This window comes from Achroia grisella, unplaced genomic scaffold (genome assembly GCF_030625045.1).
Source record: "Achroia grisella isolate CSIRO2021 unplaced genomic scaffold, CSIRO_AGI_Agris_v1 utg1241, whole genome shotgun sequence".
In the NCBI taxonomy this organism is placed as follows: Eukaryota; Metazoa; Arthropoda; class Insecta; order Lepidoptera; family Pyralidae; genus Achroia; species Achroia grisella.
This window is the reverse complement of record NW_026712604.1, coordinates 1,291,479-1,313,837: the sequence shown is the minus strand read 5'-3', so window position 1 is coordinate 1,313,837 and position 22,359 is coordinate 1,291,479. Positions and strand designations below refer to the sequence as shown.

The 22,359-nt window shown below is 33.8% G+C and overlaps 1 pseudogene; it reads right to left on the bottom strand.

The window, feature by feature from the left end:
* Nucleotides 1-3,740: 3,740 nt before the first annotated feature.
* Nucleotides 3,741-21,735, bottom strand: LOC131854665 (adhesion G-protein coupled receptor G2-like; annotated as a pseudogene).
* Nucleotides 21,736-22,359: the final 624 nt, after the last annotated feature.

Here is a 22,359-nt window from a genome sequence, read left to right as displayed (position 1 = left end):
TTTGTAGCCGTGCGTTGATAGATCACTATGTCAATCAGTCACCTTTGAGTTATATATATTTAGATAATAATATCATACACACACTCTGTACTTACTTGGTTTTGGCCCGTAAGTATGGTATGTTGCTTTGTTGCGTAAACAAAGCATGGAAACCAAAGTTGTGAAAATAAAACATACCTACATTATTATTATTAATAATAGAACTCTTTATTGTGCATAAAAAAACAAATAATTACAAAAAAGAACAATATAAAAATATGTACACAAAAGGTGGCAATATCGCTCAGAGCAATCTCTTAGAATTTAGACTTTTTTAATTCGTTGTTGTAGCGTGAGGTTATATAGCCTTCATCCATTCTCAATGCACAGACTATCCAACAGTCGATGAATTTTCAAAATCGGATCATTAATACCGGAGATTACCACAAGCATACAAACTCACAAACTTCACCTATTTGTTATATTACTATAGATATATAATCATAAGGACTGATTACTGTAATGGATAAACAAATTTCCAAGAACTGATAAGAAAACCCGGATGGAAATCTAAATATTTAGTCGACATTTTTCTGTAAATTAAAGAGACCGCACCCATCAATCTGAAGGGTGTAGGGGGGAGGGGGGGGGGTATTGTTACTAGTAGTATAGTTGCCTAACATATCAATATATATATTTATATATTTGATCAAATTAGGTGTTATTTTGCAGGAGTCCATTTCATTAATGGCAGTCCCGGATCTAGGGAGGAGTCCCATCACATAGGTCCCATGTCCCAGACGGCTAGTTCTGCGTGCGATAAATTCCAAATTTTCAGATAAAATCAAGGTTTTTAACGCACTTATGACAACTTGACCACTGACAGACGCACGCCAATTGTTTGTTATATCTAATATGTTCATTGCACATTTGAACACATTATATCTCTTATTTCTCTTTGCTTTTCTTCTTTTTTCTTTTTATGTATACTTGCCCTACGGGCTTTGAACTAGCCACCCGGAGGTTGTTGCCCCCGGAGTAGATGACGGGGCAAAGGGTGTTCGCCCCGAGGCCCGAACCTTCACCTCCCTAGTGGGGTGCTGATGACCCCACTAGTGTCATAATTAACATTAACATCAATACTAATTGGACAAATTGTATGTTAAAATGAAGTGCAATGCATTTGAAAATGAAGATATAACTGTTAAAAAGTCACAATAATTAACATCAATACTAATTGGACAAATTGTATGTTAAAATGTTGGCCATATGGGAAGAACGGGGAAGAGTTGGGGAGACGCCATTTTGTAGTATTTGCTTCACCTCGAAAAAAAACGAAGATTCAGGACTGTTTAGTAAATTTGTATTATTTTATTGAATTGCGTTATCAGTATCAGTAACTAGTATGTTAGACTACAAATATTCAGCCCGAAAACCTGACCACCGCTACAAGTGGTATGACCTTTTTTTATTGGGCTGTTTGGGCTATTGTCAGGAGCTAGGACCTGTTGCTACAGGTCCTAGACCTACAATCGTATGAATCTTTTGCAGACTCTTATGATATTTCAAATCTGCTCCACATACTGATCTGTAATAGTATAATTACATCTGGCACTTCTTTTGTGGACTCACACCATACAGGTTCAATGTTAAATCAATTTGTTATATTTGTAAATTTCGAAATAAATAAAAATATTTCGAACTATCAACCTTTTACTACATAATAAACTACTGACGATTTAAATCCTGAAATATAGCTGCGTAATTACAGAATATAACTATAGAATTTCGAAATATCATTGTGTATTATTATTATTATAAAAAATATTATTTAAACCATATTGTACATAAATTACAGCTGCAACAAAAAATCAAAATCATAATATCTGTATTCATGTTGGTTTATTACAGAATCTTATACGAACTGACAAGAAACTCAGTTCATATTTTTTTCCAATGAGTTTGTACATGTTTTCAAAAATACAGATTCAATTATAAATTCTAATTAGGGAGAATAGTGTGACTGCCATATGTTACTGTTATTTTGTAGAAAAGAAGTAATGTCAGATATAATCAGCCGTAACTCGAACAGATCAGTCCCCACAAGCATAACTGTTCTACAATGAAGAAATAAATTCTCATATATGTTACAAGTTACAAATGTTAATCAAATGTGTCAAGTCATTTATAGTTGTAATATCTAATTTAAAATGATAATTATAGAATACATGGAAATACGATTATTATTCAATTAAAATAAAGATGTAACAATCTAATCTTATAATCTATATCTATATGTATAAGCAAATATACAAAAGTATGACACCACTAGCACATATTTTTGTAAATATACAAATATCTCCACAAATATTTTGTTTATGCTATTTTATATTGAATCATTATTTATCACATTATCATTTTATAACTTAGTGTGGTCTCACATTATACGATTCTGTCGACCGATTCTCTTAAGCAACTCAGTTTCGATTGGCGCATTATAAAACAGGGCGGGGCATTGGAACCAAATGCACCAATCGAATGATGTCTCATAAGAATAGGACAATCGTTCGAATGAATCGAATAATGTGTGCTCGTAATTAACCTGTAGGTATCAATGGATACCATAATTTCGGGGAATCCCCACATGGCTTATCGACCACATTACGTCGGCCTTCGGTTAATCCACAATATGATATATAATGAGGTTACGCGTTATAGTTTACATAACCCGTAACCTCATTATATGTGTGTATATTATCGTATTAAGGATTACCATGAGGAATAAGGAAACTAACTGACCTCGCAAACATTCTTTTGACATATAAATTAAAATCGCTATTACCTATTAACTAAAATTATTTATATGTTCTGATGGTTCTAGAAAACTGAAAATTTAGGGTTACATGTTTTTTAATGCTACATTATGTTTTTTTTTAATAAAATGTTAGGGGTGGACAACTCTTATCACTTAGAGGTATGAAATAGATAGTAGCCAATTCTCAGACCTACTGAATATTCATATAAAATTTCATAAATATCGGTCGAGCCGTTTCAGAGAAGTATTATAACTAATATTGTGACACGAGAATTTTATATATAAGATTATCTCTAACTTTATAATCCTGATTTGTGTTGTTGTTGTTATTTATGACTGAAAGTCTGACAGTCGGCTTTTTATGTTGTATAAATTGTGTCAACATATTACTATATACAGTATAGCTTTAGTTTTCCTTTCAACTCTCCTTTAACCCTTACAACCCATTTTTCTTTATCAAAAAAAACATTAAAACTACCTTTAAAAATGACGACACTTCTATACAACCTTTCATCACTTCTTTCAACCTCTTAGAACCCTTTTCGCATTAAAAAGTAACCTATGTCCCTTTTTAGGAGTTAGACTACCTGTGTAACAAATTTCATTTAAATCGGTTCAGTAGTTTTGGCCTACTGAATATTCATAGATAAATTTCCACACTCATTAATATTAGGGAAATTATTTTTTTTATAACTCAAGTACGTTGTCGGCCTTTTAAAAAGGAATAAGCTCTTTTCTTGAAGGTTTCAATATCGTATCGGTTCGGAAATACCATTGCTGGAAGGTGTATCCACAATGTGGTTGTGCGAGGCAAAAAGTTTTAGAAAACCGTACTGTGGAGGACCGCCATTCATCCAGATGATCAGGATGGTATTTCAGTTTCTGGCGGGTGGTACGGTGGTGAAACTCTAGTGAAAAAATACAACTGTGTAAAAAACTAATAACTTAAGAAGCTAATTTAAATGAGTGGTAGAACTAACGAATTTAGATACGTTCCTAGATGTTGTGTTAAATATGGATTGTAGTTTGTTAATCCAAGCCTTCCTAGTGTTATCATAACCGCATACAATAAATAAGAAAAGAACAAATCCTTGAATAGTGACAGTGTGTGGTCTAATAGTGACCAGCCTCGGTTGTTTAGCAGCTAGCTTTTCCATCATGGTTTGCAATTGCCGATAATACACATCTGCCGTAATCATTTGGCTAGGTTTAAGAAAGTGAAAGTGAACATCACCTGCACTAGTCCACCAAACGCTCACAAGTAACTTTTTTTGAGTCAATTTTCGTTTGGGGAAGGATTTGTTTGGTTCGCCAGGGTTCAGCCATTGGGATGAGCGTATCCAATTATCGTACAAGATCCACTTTTTATCACAGGTAATGATTTGATTTTAAATTCCCTTCATTATTATGCCGGTTGACTAATGTAACGCAGCAGTCTACGCGTGTTTGTCGATTTGCTCCACTCAATTCATGACCTTTCAAGCTTTTTCACAATCAAATCTTCTACACATTCAATTGTAATAAATATTCAATACTTTTAATATTGTTTATTTTAGTGGACTTCTTTGTATTAATTATTTATGCAAATGATACTTTTGGCATACAATAGTTTAATAAATCACCATTAAGCTGATACTTCAAAATAGACCCAAAATTACAGCCTATTCTGTCAAAGAACACCATTGTGCTGCTTTTAGGGCTACAGTCACTGGCACAAATCTCCTGAACCTCATTTTTCAGCACAGTTGTGGCTGAATTATTATTTGATAAATTTGTATGATTTATGAATGGCGGTCCTCTTTCGTGCGTTTTTTAAGAAACATTTTGTCAAGCACAATCACATTGTGGAATCACCTTCCAGCTGATTTTTCCGAACCTATAAGATATTGAAACCTCCAAGAGAAGAACTCATTCCATCTTAAAAGGCGGGCAACGTACTTTCAATTCACCTGGTGTTGCGGATATTGATGACAGTAATCATTTATCAAGAGGTGAACCGCAACCATGTTTGTCCCCTACGCTATTATACTCGTAGGCATATATTACATGATTGCATAGAATAGAATAAAAAATCATTTAATCAAATAAACTTACATTGAAGCACTTTTGAATAGTCATTATATTTTTTTTAATCTACCGCTCGTTCGAAAAGCTGTCTCATCACAAGAAGAACGGGCAAGAAACTTGCGTGTTGCTCTTTTAAATAATTTTAAAATTACTTTACATTTTTAAGTTTAAGTGTGTGAATACAAACCATCAATTAGCACTAATTCAATTAAATACTCAAATGGAAAAAATATGGAATATATAATTATATTGGAAATCAGTCATAGTGATTAGATTAAAAAAACGTGATTCTAATACAATATTTCGACAACGGATAATACAAACTTATATTAATAACTTATTATATTAACAACATCAGAACAATAATAGAAAGACAAGAAAAAAAAGAAAGCCATCAGATAATTTTATATATTATAGTATACATCATATACATATATACCGAGAAACACCCAAGGAATAAATGTATCTGCACCCTAAATTGATACATTTAATATAATCAGTACATCAGCTTATGTCTTATTTATTTATTTACATAATGATTGTTATGTTGTTTAAGTCACTTCAACATTTGCGTCAATTCATGAATTAATAAATAGAACAAATAGAACCAAATGCCGGTTCGAAGAAAAATGCAAACAAAGCCGAATGGAAAAAAAAAAGATTATATAATTTTATATTCCTTAAAAATATACAAATACAAGGCCAAGGCGAAGATCAAGATACAGCTATATCAAGCAGATTAAGAAAAAAAAAGTTGGAGCATGTCTAAATAACTAAAGAGACTGATGTAAGATCTTGTAAAATGCCGCTCCACCGATAAGGGCGTGGCTCTTATATTAAAAATGAAAAAATACAACTGTGTAAAAAACTAATAACTTAAGAAGCTAATTTAAATGAGTGGTAGAACTAACGAATTTAGATACGTTCCTAGATGTTGTGTTAAATATGGATTGTAGTTTGTTAATCCCTTCCTAGACAATTAAAAATCAATAGTGACGCAAGTAGGCTGCTACAATATTAAAGGCAAACAGTCCAAATATCCAGTGCACTTAAAACAAACGCAGTACTCGTGCACTTCAAGGCCACTTCACGGTAACTCGCTTTTTGTTTTCCTAAGTTTGTATTTTGTTCGCTTTTGTAAATGACTCTTATCATATAGAAAAAGGCTATTACATTTATCAATAATGTTAAACATATAGGCATAAATACAGACAACCATAATCCTGGGCCTGAAGGATAGCAAAAACTACCAGTGGGGGTCATGTCTTCAAAACGTCCGACGTACGACCGTGGTGCAGATATAAGAAGTAAACCGATGATCACGATAGGAGCTCCCCAAGAAAAAGCTGAAGTCTTTATTACTTTATGTGTTATACGCTTTCCGAATGGTATTGTGTCTTTGTAAGCAATTGCTGCGGCCACAAACATCCAACAGAATGAAGCTAATACAGAGTAATGCAAAACGATACCAACGAACATGCATGAAGCACTGAAATATAAGTATTTCACATGCACGATAATTAAAAAACAAATTGATAATATTAATAACGCTATACACAACTGAAGCCAAATTTGATTGCGGAATTTAGAACGCCATGTTTCAAACACAGCAACTGTGAGTAGTATGAAAAATATACCAAAAATAGACAAAGAGCAACCGATAACAGATAGAATTTCTAATGCATTTTCATTGCCTTCAGAGAAGACAGGTCGAGGTATTAAAATCTCCGCAAAATGTGTTAAATGGTCGCAACGACATGAATCTAAAATGTCTGGATTATTTGAGCTGATAAAAGTGCAGCCCTCTTGTGACCAATAGCCAGTGCCGTTCTCCAAAAAGTGCCAATATGCACAAGATCGCCTCTGGTCTCGATCTGGTTCTTCTATAGGTTTAAAATGTATCCGGACTACCTGGAACAGGACCAGATATAACTTTTAATATGCAGCAAGTCAACAACAAATCTTACGATAAATTCGAATGATAAAGCAGAGTAACTGCTTATATCAAATTTCTTGTCGCGGGTTCGATTCCTCGTAAGACACAAACATTTGTATTCATTAGTATAATTGTTTGTATCGGTCTGCCGTTTTCAATGCTATTTACAAGAAATAATCTCTCTATTTATTTATATCACTTGTCCAGAATCCATCCCACAAGGTCTGCTTAGCTTGGACTAGATGATGCTGTGTGAATTCTCCTGAGATATTAAAGAAGACTTTCATTTACTTATTTTTAGTACAATTACCTCTCCAGATTCGAAGTGTGTGTAATTCTCCACATTAACGCTCACAACTCGACTGTTAACGATAGATTCACCGTCGTAATCGAAAGCGCGCTCGTTATAAAATACGGTGAAGCTAATACGTCTCGGGATGTTGATCACGGACTGCGGGAGATTCACCACAACATCAGTCTCCTTCACGTTTAAATGCGTTGAATTGACATCCACTTCATGTCAAAAGTATACGTAGTTGCGAAATATCGTAGAGGAACATGAAAATAAAAAGCAAACAAGGATTAATACGGGCTACAATTTTTTATAGCGAAATTAAAAACGTCTCGATGCAGTTTTTTGAAATCATTCATTTTTATCATTATCATGAACAATCGTTAATTCTAATATCAGGCTAAAATCCCTATTGTAGGGTATATCATTAGAAATATGTTTTATTACTACTACTATGCAGGCTAGGTCTAGCTTAAGCTTACTGCTTGACCAAAAAAAACCTGGGGCCATTTAGTCGGATAGAGGTGAAGCAGAGTCGGATATACTCCTGCCACTAGGCCGAAGTTTTCTTCTTCGGGGAATTAGTGAAGTGAAGGGATAATACTCCCGCTCCCTCTCTGCCGCGGCCGCCTCCTTCCGCGTGATAACTTCTTCCCAGAAGAAGGTTACCTCTATACAAAAGAAAACCTAACCTGCATAGTAGTAGTAATAAAACATATTTCTAATGATATACCCCATAAGAAAGGTCGCCCTAACAACCAAAAAAGCCTGCTCTTCACTATCTACAGGGCGGGCCAACGACCAGGAGACGCGATAGAATGGTAATACGACCTCGCACCACGACTCATAAATTATTTATTCAATAATTACAGATACATAACATACAAGAGGTACAGAAAAAATCATGAATTAATAAAAAAAAACTTTATAATTATAATATATACTTGTAAAAGAATGTTGATTGCAAGACCACACGAATTTTTTATAAAGATAATAAACTTTCGAATCAATAACATCAAACAATACAGCCGCAAAATAAAGACTGTAGCGTGATGACATATTCAGTAACTTAGCATTATTCAGATGAAGAGAGAAATGACTACGAGGAGATATCCGGAAGCAAAAACGGGCGCATGCATTTTGTACAAGCTGGATTAGCCGCCGTGATTTTGCTAATATATATAGAACCGAAAACTGTTAAACCATAACTCAAGTTTGACAATATAAGAGTATCGCACAAACAAACACGTAAACAAATAATTTTGATTTTGAAGATACACCTAGTAGTTTTTTAGTCGGTAAGGTAAAATCACACACAACCTATCGTCGCCTCTCAGCCAGAGGGGACGATCTTTGAAAGATATTTCCACACGATAAAAAAGCCATTTCTTGGTACAATTTTTAATTCAAAGTTTTTATTTTTCTTACAGTAGCAATATATCCAATCATATCAGAAATTTGCCTCTTCTGATTGTCTTTCACGATATACAGAATAAAAACAATAACGTTGTTTATGTTATTTATAATTTTTAACTGTGATACCAAACACGGCTATTAAAAAAATTATACATGAATAAAATACTTGTCAAATATTACTCACTTAATAAAATCTCAAATGCGTCATGTACAAATATGTCAACATCTGTACTAGCTACCCTCAGCCCTCTAACAGGGTATAAATCCCCAGCATCCGCCATCAATAAAGCTATTTGTTCCTTCACTATCCTGTCACTCTGAGACCCCTTTAAATTAATTGTCATACCAAGTTCCTCAATCAATTGTAACAGTTCACCTGGGAAGACTACATCCTCGTCTATACTTAGAAGCATATTAATCTGCAATAAAAAATATGTTGTAATGCTCGCTAAGCACATTTATGTTTATAAAAACTGATTTGCCATTACCAAAATAACGATTTCCTGGTCCTGATCATCCCTATTAAAATTTTGGCATTTATGCCTTCTTTCGCTTTGCATTAATTCCAATTCCAGTAGTAGGTGTATAATACATAAATTAAATCTGAACCTAGACATATAACTATTTTACCATAGAAGTAACAATGCTGTCCGGAGAAAACACTGAGAAAGGGAGTAAAAAATTTGTTTACATTCATCGCCATCTTTAGGTGATCCATAAACCAGGATGTTTGTCAGAGCTTAAAAATATAGCGCTTATAGAAAATACACACAAAATACCAATGTCCTCACTATATATTTTAACTCACATATATGCTTTAAACCCAAATTGGATCGTCAACAAATTGTAACTCTCGACAACCATAAAGAACTACAATAGAAAGTGTATATTTTAAATCAATTAGCATTTACAATACTACTATTAAAAATAATTCGGTACCTTATCAAAAATCTCGTCTACATCGGTTATATATATCGGAGGATTCTGTAAGAGGTTTTTGATTTCGTCTATAATTTCCTTAATTACGTCCACGGGCTGAAAATAAAGACATTATTAAAAATAGTTCTATTAAAATAACAGGTTATTTAAATTATTAAGCGGGTCTTAACACGAATAATTTATGGTAAATAAATGTATTTAGAAACCGGAGGTGAACAGACAATCAGCGTACATGACTTACTTAAGAGGAATAACGGACAAAATTGGAACAGCACAGAATAAATACTCCATTAAGACTGTATATTATCCACCCTCAAAAGTAACAAACAATTTACGTTCACGTACGAAGCTTTAGGTGTCTACAAAATTGACTGCAGAAGCTCTTATATTGGCCAAACAAAACGATAGCTGAAAGGGTCAAAGAGCACATCGCAGCTGTTAAAAATCGACAACCACACAAATCAGTGATTATCGATCATCACTGGATTGAACTAGCATGTAGTTAGGTCTAAAGTCCTAAGGTTTCGTTTTATGATATAGGGGCAAAGGAACTTGTGGCACACATGATCGTCATTGACTTGAACACCCGTTCCAGGGGAATTGTAGCTGAGTTGGCGATTTAAGTAAAACACTAAATCACGACGCTCTCATGCCAAAAACTAAAATTGCATATCAACTTGTATTTTTTCCCGACTCTAGAACTCACCAACAGAAGGTCGTAACGCTTCCAGTAGCGGTGGTCAGGTTTCCGCACTGAATATTTGTTATCGCACACGTGCTAATGGTAGTGGAATTTAACAAAATCATATAAATCCCTTAATTAACAGAGTGAATTACGAGTAATGACATGTTTCATGTATTTTTATATTTCTATAATTATCAATGTATTCAGTATTACAGAAACTTATTATAAATTTATTATGTAATTACATGTTGTAATTTAAATAAGGTAAATTAAATACTGTAATAGGTGGGCCGGGTCAATATGATCCCTCTAACATGATTGAGTGTTATGTTGGCTGGTGCATCCGTCATACTTTTGACTGGGTCTGTCGACTCGTCATACTTGTGGGGACCGGTCTATTCGGGTTATGAACACTGATTAGAATATTTGCTTTTGCAATAGCAAATTTGAATTTAAAAACGAATCTGTATTATTGTAAACGTGTACAGTACAACATTTATTTGTAAAGAATACGAGCTAAATTTCTTGTCAGTTTTTCTCATCAGGAAATCATTCCGAACTGACGGTAGATTTGACATATCATAAAAGTCTGTAATGGACCTACGTGAATAAAGATATTTTGAATTTGAATTTGAATTATACAAACCGCGAGAGTTGTCGCATAATGCTGTGTTGTTGTGGTACCTGTAACATTTAAATGAACTGTTTAAAGTAATACGAAAATATAAATAATATTTTTACAACTAAATATTATTTTAGAATAGAGTATCAAAGAGAAATTCCTTCTAGTACGTACTACCTACCTATAAAAAAAACCTTTTAAAACATATTTATTACTAAATGGCGCTAAAGCATGCACGCGTAAACGCGCGAGCTGGCGGCGCGCGGTCTGTATAGTTCTCATTGTATACATTTACAAGCGCATTATTTCTTGCGTGAAAACAGATTCGCACGTGAAAGAAGTTACTTGTAAAAACAGCTATTGAGTGAGTAGGTCTTTATTTACAAACCTGTGTCGTGAATTATATACTCAGCTGTGTAAATCAAGCTATTACAAGTGCAGAGAGCCAATCGCCCCGGCTCTGGCATCTCAGACATCTGACATTCTGCATTCCGCCACTCGCCTACTGTATGGGGCTCGTTGAGTTGCCAAGTCGAACAATTATATGCGGTAGATTGCGTCCGAGGTTTGAAATAATACTCTACGGACTATAAAAAATAAATAAAATAATCAAATAAATTGGCAGATCTTACAAAATTAAATCATAAACTTAAACTATTTAGCGGCTGGTAGTTAGCAGTTTAGCACATCGCTTCACTTCCGATGGTCGCGGGTTGGATAACTCGCACCCGCACTAAAAATATCACACAAATCAGTTACACCTTTTATTAAAATAACACAGAAAACTATTTTTTACATAATTATAAACTCTTAAAATCATTTAATAAATAAACATTACCCACTCTACCCTACCCATACCTTTGATACAAATACACACACACATACAGATCCGTCCAAGTCAGAGAGTCAGAGTAACAAAGACACAGATATATAAGATAAGTTGAGATAGCTGGTAGTTGACGAATATAAATAGACGTCAAAATGTCTTTAAACAGTACGTACAATACAAACAGACGTCGCTTTGTGAGTATTTAAAATTGAACTTTAACGACGTTCAACTTAAATTTTAAATTAATTATACGACAAATAAACAAGCGCACGTGAGACCCCTGAAGTTTCAGGCCTGCTGTGAATTGATGTGTGTGTAAAGAATCCATCTCACCACTTCAGGCGTCCATATGCTACGGTAACCATTTACAATGACAATACTTCCATACATACCTCCGGTACAATTCTTTTCGCATTCAAAAGTAGACTATGTCTTTTCTCAGAGTCTAGACTATCTGGGTATCAAATTTCATTTAAACCCGGTCAGTAGTTTTGGTGTGAATGCCTTTCAGACAGAGTTACTTTCGCATTTATAATATTAGTATGAATTAGCAAGAATAATTACATTAATATAATGCAACTCACAGTAATTGTTAGGCTCCGGGAACGAAAAGGAAAATAGGACTGTTAATCTGTGCATCTTTAATTGCAAAGTTGCCCATATTATAGTCTTGACGTAATACAATAAAACTGGGCTTTGCTTTTGTATATAGCCACGGGAATAGAACCACTGCGTCACTGTTGTTAGTCGAAAAGTAGTCCGATTCATTACTAGGAATTTCTGTGGAAAAACATTGTTAAAATGTAATATAGTCTCTTTACTTAAATTATTATTATTAATGAATTGATTAAATTTTAATGGATGAAAATTAAATGGCAGATCGCCAAATGGAGGATGGTTGGATGAACATGAAGACAACCCATTTTGGCGAATTGACCAAAATTACTTAAAGAATTTATATTATTTTGTTTAATTCCGCTACCATTAGGTCGAGCGCAGTGATGGCTGGCTTCTCCGTCATACTCGTGAACGGGTGCTGCTCTGCTCTAATCACTATGACTGATTTCCTCTTATTAATTGTTTAACCAGTTGGTTATATATTCAATATTTTTTTTCTATTTGATTGAATTAGTGCTAATTGGTAGTTTGTATTCACACACTTAAACTTAAAAATGTAAAGTAATAATAAAATTATTTAAAAGAGCAACACGCAAGTTTCTTTCTCGTTCTTCTTGTGATAAGACAGCTTTCCGAACGAGCGGTAGATTAAAAAATGTAATGACTATTCAAAAGAGCTTCAATGTAAGTTTATTTGAATAAATGATTTTCTATTCTATTAGCATGTGTGAACCATGAATCATTAGCGGCTAAAGTCCAACTCCCGCCTGTCGGTACGAGTTTAGTCTGAGGGTGCCTGGGATGGGTGAGGTGCCTTTTTTGAATGACTTTTTGATGAGTAATCCTGTAATTAGCGTTTGGACCTCAAGCATGACCGGTGAGAGAGATTCGATTAACTTCTGTGCCTATCTTCTCGAGATAACGTACTTCGACTGGGAGCGCGCTAGGGTATTCTAAATTGAACGCAGCTTTCTCCTCATCAAAGAAAACTATAGTGTTGTCGGGTCGGACTAACAGGGGCATCGTTTGTCTGTAGGTCGGTTTTGAGAGATTTCGCTTTGCGTACACATCATACCACACCATGGCATAATCTCTTCTAAGATCTTTCCCCAACTGCCCCGGATCTCTGCTATACGGTCCTTAACTTTACGTTGCGTTATAAGACAAGCAGACGCATCCTGTTCATTTCAAAGGGGTAGCGATCGTACGCTGCGTTCTTTTCACTCATTATCCTTACATCATCAGAGAGTTTATGTCAATGCGGTCGTCCGTCCGAAGGTCCGCCGGTACCTCCTTGGAGTCTTAGTCCTTGACGGCCAACTGTAGGTGGTCAGTGAGCGAGTCGATTGCGATCAGTGTTCTTCGGTGGACTCAACGTCGGGGATGTATTTCGGCCGAAAAGTAGCTTGCTTTGTAAATTTGGTTGTAGGCTGCAGATTAGGCAGTAGAATAAGACGTATGGTATTTTAGTCCTCTGAAATAGCAACGCATGAGTATCGCGGGTGTCGAGCGTGATGTACGCAGTGCTGTTCATATTTAAATACGATTACCACCATCAGATAGGCCATGATTAGCAATCCAATTACATAAATAAATACAATAACTCACCGTGTAAATATTGAAATGATGAGTCCGTAAATCCTTGGCCATTTGTGTTGTGTACTCTCAATCCCCTCATTGGCACAGGAGGGGTTAAGACAGCAATATTGTCTCGAATAATAGCTGCCTGTTTATTATTACCCGTAATAGTTAAGTATAAAAACCTGTCTAATCGTTCCAATATCTTGCCCAATAACATTTCATCGCTTTGAAGAATGTGAGTAAGATTGTTGAACTAAAAACAATATATATATATTGTACGTCAATAATATTGGAGACGTAATCAACAACTCATACTACTTGTTATTTGCAGATGACACTAAATTATACAAAATGATATAGACTAAGTATAAGACAACGAATAAGTTCTAAACTTCAAGCCGACATAAATTCATTATTATCTTATAGTTCTACCAATCAATTGTGTCTAAATATGGACAAATGCTACATTATAACATACACCTGCTAATCTGAATCTTTTCTGTTCCACTATACTATAGGAAATACTCGACTAAGACGTAGAAAAACTATTATCATTAATCCTTCGAGCCGTTTTTGCAGCACTGGTGCCACGGCGAAACTTTTAAATAAACGCGATATTTTAAGTTTTCCATTTTCTAAACACATTTTGTGACACAAAGAAAAAACCAAAGATGGAAAAAACATATGGTTTACGGTTTTGGAAAAACAATGCATGAGTAAATAGTTATATAAATTGGAATTCCTAACCAAAGAGGAGATATTTGAGATCAAAGTGGCCAGTACGACAAAACGCCAATTTCATATGTAAGGACCTAATATTTATAACTTACACGATCGATAAATGGTTCAACCTCATGCAATTCATACACTTGCGTGCTATCTTGAAAAGCAGTCATGTCTGCCAAAAGATTTTCCATGACCTGTAAATACATGTACATAACGTTGTTAATAATTTAATAATTTTTAGGAAGGTCTTTGTCCAACAGTGGAGGTCTTCTGGGCTGAAATGATGTTGATGATGATGATATTACTGACTGACCACCTTCTTGAAGGAGGACTACTAGCCGGAGGGGATAGTGTAACGGCGATACCGTGGCAGATTTCTGTCATCAGTGCCGTGACCACACAGACAATTTATATTAATTTTAACATCTCATTAATATTATAAACGCGAAAGTTTGTTACTCTTTCACGCAAAAACTACTGAAAAATTTTTGATGAAACTTTGCAGTAATACAGCTTATACATCAGAATAACATATAGGCTATAAATTTCACGCGAGTGAAACCGCGGGCTCAGTTACACATTCATATGTAAGTTTTTTTTTACAGTATTTTTGTAAGTTTTTTGTTTAGATACACAACTTATTACTATCGAATACAAGAGGTTTCTTAACTTCTTCTTAACTTAACTTCTTCTTCTTCTTTAGGGTATATTTTTATTTATTTTTATTTTTTTATTACTTTCTTGTGTAAGTATAAGGTATTTACAATATGGGCCATTGGTAGCATGAAGTAAATAAATAAATATTTTTTTATTACTTTTAATATGTAACTGATGGCGGCGCTGTTGTTGTACAGCATAATTATAATCTATTTTACCAATCTAACGGTTTTGTACACCGCTTTTCTTCTAATGGTCGCGGGTTCGATACCTTGCGCGGTATATTTTTATTCATGAGTATATTTTGTAGTGGTCTGGATGTTTTCTATGTATAAAATGTATGTATTTACAGAAAAAATGATCAAAGCAAAATAAAATCTATCAGTTGTCTAGTACCCATTAGCTTGGGACTAGATGGCGCTGTGTGAATTATTCTGGGTTATTATTATATTATTTCGTGAATACCTCAGTAACATTGACAGTTTCAACTCGATCATTAACATCCGCCGTTATGAGTCCCACTATCTCCACACCCTGGACATGAAAAAAACATAGTTTAGTAAATAAGTCAACATAGTTGACGTTAATTTAATAACAAAAATAAAGTGCTTACACACAACTCCTGCTTTATATAAATATATATAACTCAAAGGTCACTGACGTAGTGATTTATCAACGCACAGCCCAAACCACTGGACGGATCGGGCTGAAATTTGGCGTGCAGGTAGATGTTATGACGTAGCTCATTTGAAAAGAATAAGAGCTGAGTTTCTTGTCAGTTCTTAGCTCGAAAGCACTATGAACTGACAGTAGATTTAAGATATAATAAGAGTCTGTAATAGGCCTACATGAATAAAGATATTTTTATTTGATTTGATTGGATTTGATGAGGTAATATCATTTATCTGAACTTACCAGTGATGTATTATCAAATTTCAACTTCGAGTGTTGATGAATATTCGTAATTTCTTTAGAATCTGATGCATCTGGAAATGTAAATTATATTGATTACAATAACAAGTACATAGAAAAACACCCAGACGAATACAAACAGATAACTAACGACTGAATGCAAATGTTTGTATTGTGTGGGTATAGAACCAGCGACCATCAGAACTAAACTAAACTCTTCGACTTTATTGCCCTCGGCCAACACGGCCATCTGTCCTACGAGCTATGTGCCCTAATAATATCGCTTATGTGTTGCCATTCTCGAGGCCTTAGACCTCCTATACCTTTTATCCTGTGATTCCCATGCCTTATCTCTCTCTTCAAACACCCTTCAATTGAACACATCTTACAAAGCAAGCTCCTTGGCGGCTGAAATAAGTGAGCCATCGGAGAGGCTGACTACTTTTTATAAAGTCTACATCAGTATGTTATTCGAGTTATATATATATAATTTTGATGAGGTAAATTAATTAATACCTTTTTACGCAACAGAGTTTGCTGTATGTGTATTAATAATAATATATTATTAATATTACATTTATAAGGATATAATTTTATTTCCATTCTTCTTAGTAAACATTTTGTAATATCGTTAATAATATTTTATTGATACAGATGTTACTAACATCAGTATCATAGTTCTCCACCGCGTCTGTCTATTTGTTTGTAATAATCTCAAAAGCTACTGAACGGATGTTTATACGGTTCTTATCTAGTACAGTTATTTCTTAATCTGTAGTTGTGTAATTCGTTAAGATTCTGTGTAAATAGGTTGAAATACCCGTACAAAGAATAGGAGGATTGCTAGTTGTACATAAAATAACAATTAAGTACCTATATTGATCACACTTAATCTTCTTTCTTTTGATAATTCATTAATTAACTTACTATCAGTGTTATCTGCGGCGTTCTTTAATATAGTAATGTTGTTGTCTAAAACATTGGCACCTTCATTAATACCGGTGTCCACTTCCATGTTCTGCGATTTCTCAGCTTTTACTTGAATACATGTTGCAAGTACGAACAAATAAATTGCACATGTCAGAGTTGACACTCGCATCTGTAAATGAAATTAATAAACTGTTAGCATCCTGAACAATCTGGCAGGCTGTTACTGTTTGTACGTGTTTGCTGGTTCACGTCCTTTTCAAGTCACACCTGCCCTTGCAGAATTACTTTTTCTCTGATTACAGCTCCATCTGTGTTGGGCTTTTATATAATGAAGGGCATATGGAACCAACGACGGTTGTGTCCAACGATGAGCGAATTTGGCTTAACCATCTTGTAAGGTTACCCGCTCTAGGTTTACCGTCCACCCTACCAATCACCATCAATTGCTCCAGGTTATAACCTTCTTTTCGGGCGATGTAACCAAAGACCTCTAATATTATACGGACACATATGGTAGAGAGACTAGTTTCAATGTTAAGTTCCCCTAGATTAGAAACGTTGGTCTGAAAATCAGCATTGGAGTTTGCAGCATTTTCCTTCAACGCCACATCTTAAACTAGTTGATTCACATATAAACAATTCATTCTGATGAAGTCGTGATAATCCAACACCATATGGTTGAGTTCTGCAGTAACGGTTCAAAAAGTAAAATATTATTTTGTTATCTTGTTATTACTATTTTTTTTTACTAACATTAGCTCTAAGATAATTGTATTACTAATAAAATGTGCAAAATGTCCTGAAATTACATAAATAAAAAATCAATGAAAATAATTCATAGCAACAACAATAAAATAGTATATTTATTCTTTATATATAGATATTAGTGATGTTACCCGTAAAATTTCAATTACACTGTGCAACTTAAACAGATTGAAAAATTCCTCTCTGTAAGTACTCAAATCCTTCTTGTCATTAACCTTTAGTTCGCTCCACTCTGGATTATGGTAATATGCGCTTTTCTGACATGAACTTTCATTCCGACCTTCTAAACAAATTGGATCATCTTCTCAACAAATCTAATCGCTTCGTTTGAATTTGTGCTAGTTCGATCACATCTCTTCTTTTCATTCCTAGCTTAAAGGGCTATGTATCTGTTATCGTAGAAATGTACATATGGCATGTGTTCTTTATTATATTCTATATGATTCTAATTCTTCATATTATATTAGCAGTAAATTTCATTTCCATTAGGACAACGCTCTCTTCGCGCTTTCATTTCCAATTGCTCTCTTCGCACTACAAATGTTAACTTCATATTCCGGCTCATTTATCCGGTTTCTTCCACTAATCTTTCGCCGTTCAAGCTTCTAAACTTTAGAATCACTTACACTTTGGTATCAAGAAGGCCATGTATAGATTTTTGTTCAAGCTTAAATTGCGGTAATATTACCTCAATTTGTAACTTTTTTATTATTATATAAATAATATAATATATATATATATATTTTTTTGCTAGTTGTTTTCTTTTTCAGCTTCTTTCTACCTTCTTTTTAATTTCTATCTGTCGGATGTTCTCCCTATTTCATTGTCACATTATCGTCTATGTTTATATATGATATTTATATAATTTACTGATTGTATATAATATTTTTGACACATTATTTTTATAATTCGTTACATTTGCACAGCAAAATTTTCTCTGCGCAACTATAGTTGACTGAAGTTATGTAAATATATACATTTGTAAATAACCATGGAAAAATTAAAAATAATTTACAGCTTTCACATGTATACCGAATATCAATTAGATTGAAAACGCTGTGGGCTTACCTTCAAAGATTACAATTGTTATAATTACACGACACTCCTCTTTATGAACAACGTGTGTATGTTTATTAAATTATTCATAAACTTTAACACAAAATGGTGCCACTGGTAATATGTCTTCAGCGGAATTAATAATTTTAGCTGCTGTACAGATAACATAATATTCTACAGGAGTTTAACCTATCTATATTGTGTCGATAGTAGCGATAATGTTTTGCCCTCCCTGATCCTATATTATATATTATATGTCTGTGTATTATGTATTTATAAAGTTAGACAAAAATTAGGCTTGTAGTGGATATAATCAGACTTATAAATATACACAGCTTCGGAGTTCTACTGGTTTAGCACACTTACTTCTGGTAGTTGCAGGTTCGATATCTCGCACGGTACGAACATTTATATTAATGAGTATGATTACTTTTCTTAGAACGGAAAGTCTTTTATTCAAATAAACTTATTTTAAGCACTTTTAAATAGTCACAGTTATCCTTCTTTTAATCTGCCGCTAATTCTAAAAGCTGACTCATCACAAGAAGAACGAGCAAGAAACTTGCTTGTTGCTCTTTTAACTGGGTGTTTCCTATGTATATTTACAAAAAAGTATTTTAGTATATTTATCAGATGTCTAGTCCTCATAACGCCTGCTCAGATTGAGACGCTAGATGGCGCTGTGTAAATTGTCCTGGGTTACTATTAATATATAGCTAGCAATGCACGATCTCAGGTCAACCTCAACCTGCATTTGCTCTTGGAATCCATCACCTAGGTTTATGATATACTGTAACATTCCCCCCTTACCTATGAAAATGAACTAAACACCCTCTCTAAATAACAGAGGAATCGCTAATATAATAATAGATCATATAACGATGGAACACTTAATCTTTAATCATTTGGCCATATAAATAAATTATTGTGATCGTCTAGTATCGGTGGACCCGTTGTGTATATGTAGTAACTATAGATTCTTTTATTGGTATATGATGGAGTAATAACTGCGAGATAAATACATATCTCAATAATACAAATTATGATACAGAGTATGTTATGAATATTAATTATAAGGTATAAATTTGAATCATTGAACCATTATGGTTTTAATAAATAAAGTGGGATATGCAAGGTAGGGTTGCAATACGCACCATTTGAAAGTGAAATGGGATGAGTATTCTCAGCACCAAAACAAGATTAATTTATATTATTAATTCAACATTACAAGTGGTTTCACCAAGCTTGCGATGCTTAAAGCAGGTAGATAAAATATAGTTGCCATAGGCAGATCGAAACTGAATTCAGGATCACTCACGACACAGAAGCTTACTTATGGATATTGACTCCTTCGGTTCTATGTGGCGATAGAGAGACTGTCAAAGAGACTGCCCGATCTCGAAACTAAATCCCAGCATCACTCGGTCACGTAGCTTACTTAATGGGGAATACCCTTCGGCTATATATAATGTGACATTGGAGATCAGACTGAAGATACAGTACGAGTCGTAACAGAAACTAGGAGGTCAATCAAATACCAGAACTTACTAATGGATAATCCTTTCGGCCTTATAATGTGACATTGGAGATCACCAGTAATTGCAGTACGATAAATAATAATAATAGAGTAGTGTGATAGCTCAATGCCATCAACACCACAATATTGGTCAATCCAATATATAATGTTGATAATTGCTATATTACAAACATAGCATGTATAGTTTATAAATTTACTTAATACCAAGAATACTCAAGGGATTAAGAATTAGATATTTGTGAATAAGAGCTGGGCTCTACTATGATTGATTATATGTAAATTAGAATTACTTGCATGGCGAAGTAATCTTTATATTGATGAGATATTATAAGCGAGAACTATAAGTCCCATATCTGAAAATAGATGTCTGGATGCTCCACATAAAGAATCAACCAGAAGGTAATGTTTAGTTTGTAGAAGGACTGCATGTCCTGATATAGTAATCAGTAGAATTTGATTAATCACATAGTGAAATAATCATAATAATATAAATAATAGTGACAGAGGTCTGTGACCTGGATGATTGTTATGTATAGACAACCACTAGGTGGGTAGTCGATATGATAGAGGACCGGAGTCCTGGATATAAAAGCCAAGGCTTGGTAATTGATAAAATGTTTAGCCATAAAATGGATAGTCATAAAATATATTTTCATTGAGGACCGAAGCCCATAGCTGTGATTATGTGTATGTATTTATATTTATATATGTATGTATATATACACATATAATATGTATATATAAATTAAAGGACTAAGAGTCCTAATATTATTATACTGAATATTTACGCTCAAGTAATTAGTATTTATTATTAAGGCCAAAGACCTTAAAATAAACCTTTATTTTATTGAATTGACTGGAACAAGAAGAATAATATTAAATATATTAATTAATAAAGAACCGAAGTTCCTTAGAATTGATTGTAGAATAAAATGTAATATTATTATTACCGATATCTATATGTATATGGTTGGTCTTGTATTTCAATATATTCAAAATTATATAATAATTTTGATAATGCATCGCATGGGATTCCGATTGCCCAATGGTTGATTGATAGAAATGACTGGAGATGTTAAGATCCCATGTCTTATTTATAGTTATTTTATATATTATTACATTGTAGTTTTATTAAATAAGAAACAATATAGTTTATTATAATACTGGCTTAATTAGCAATTATACTTTATATGTACATGTTTATTAAACCCACTAGTTATGATGACGATTAGCCTTCATACCGGCCACTGATGATTCAGGGAGAGAACCACAAGTGGTGCCCGAGACTTGTGACTCGGGTGTAGGTTTAAAGAGCTCTTTTAGAATGCATTAACACTCACCTTCACTACTTCTGGGAACCTCCCAGAATTCATCTAATAAACCCCCCAATGCCTACAATATTCACAGTTACATATATATTAATGTAATCTCTTACAACCCTAATTATTAATTTATGCTATTCATATAAAATATATTTAACATAAAGGTTGTTACAACATTAAGTGCATATACACTTAATATTACTAATCTCAATGTGGTGATCTAATAAATGCATTCTTATACTTCAATATAATAATTCTATATTATAATTTAGCAATTCCTTTATTTATGAAATGCAAGACATATCTATAAGGAAGTCATAGTGAACCGCATTGCTATTGCTTCTGCTGGTTAATATAATTATATTCAATGGTTAATTCGTCTATTAATTACTTATTTAATTTGTGCAATGTATAATAAGTTGTAATATAATAAATATAATGCGTCCTAAACTTTACTCACACAATGCTGCATATCCAGAGTAGCAATATATCTCTATATTGATACACCAGCCATACAACATGCATACGATAAAACTTAGGGTGTGTGTCCTAGATAACCACTCAGTTATCAACTAAACAGAAATCCCTATTGGTTGTAGAAATCTCCACAGGGATCGTGGTCTAAAACCTTCATTACGAGCTTTGACCCATCTCTCCTCAAATGATGGAACATGT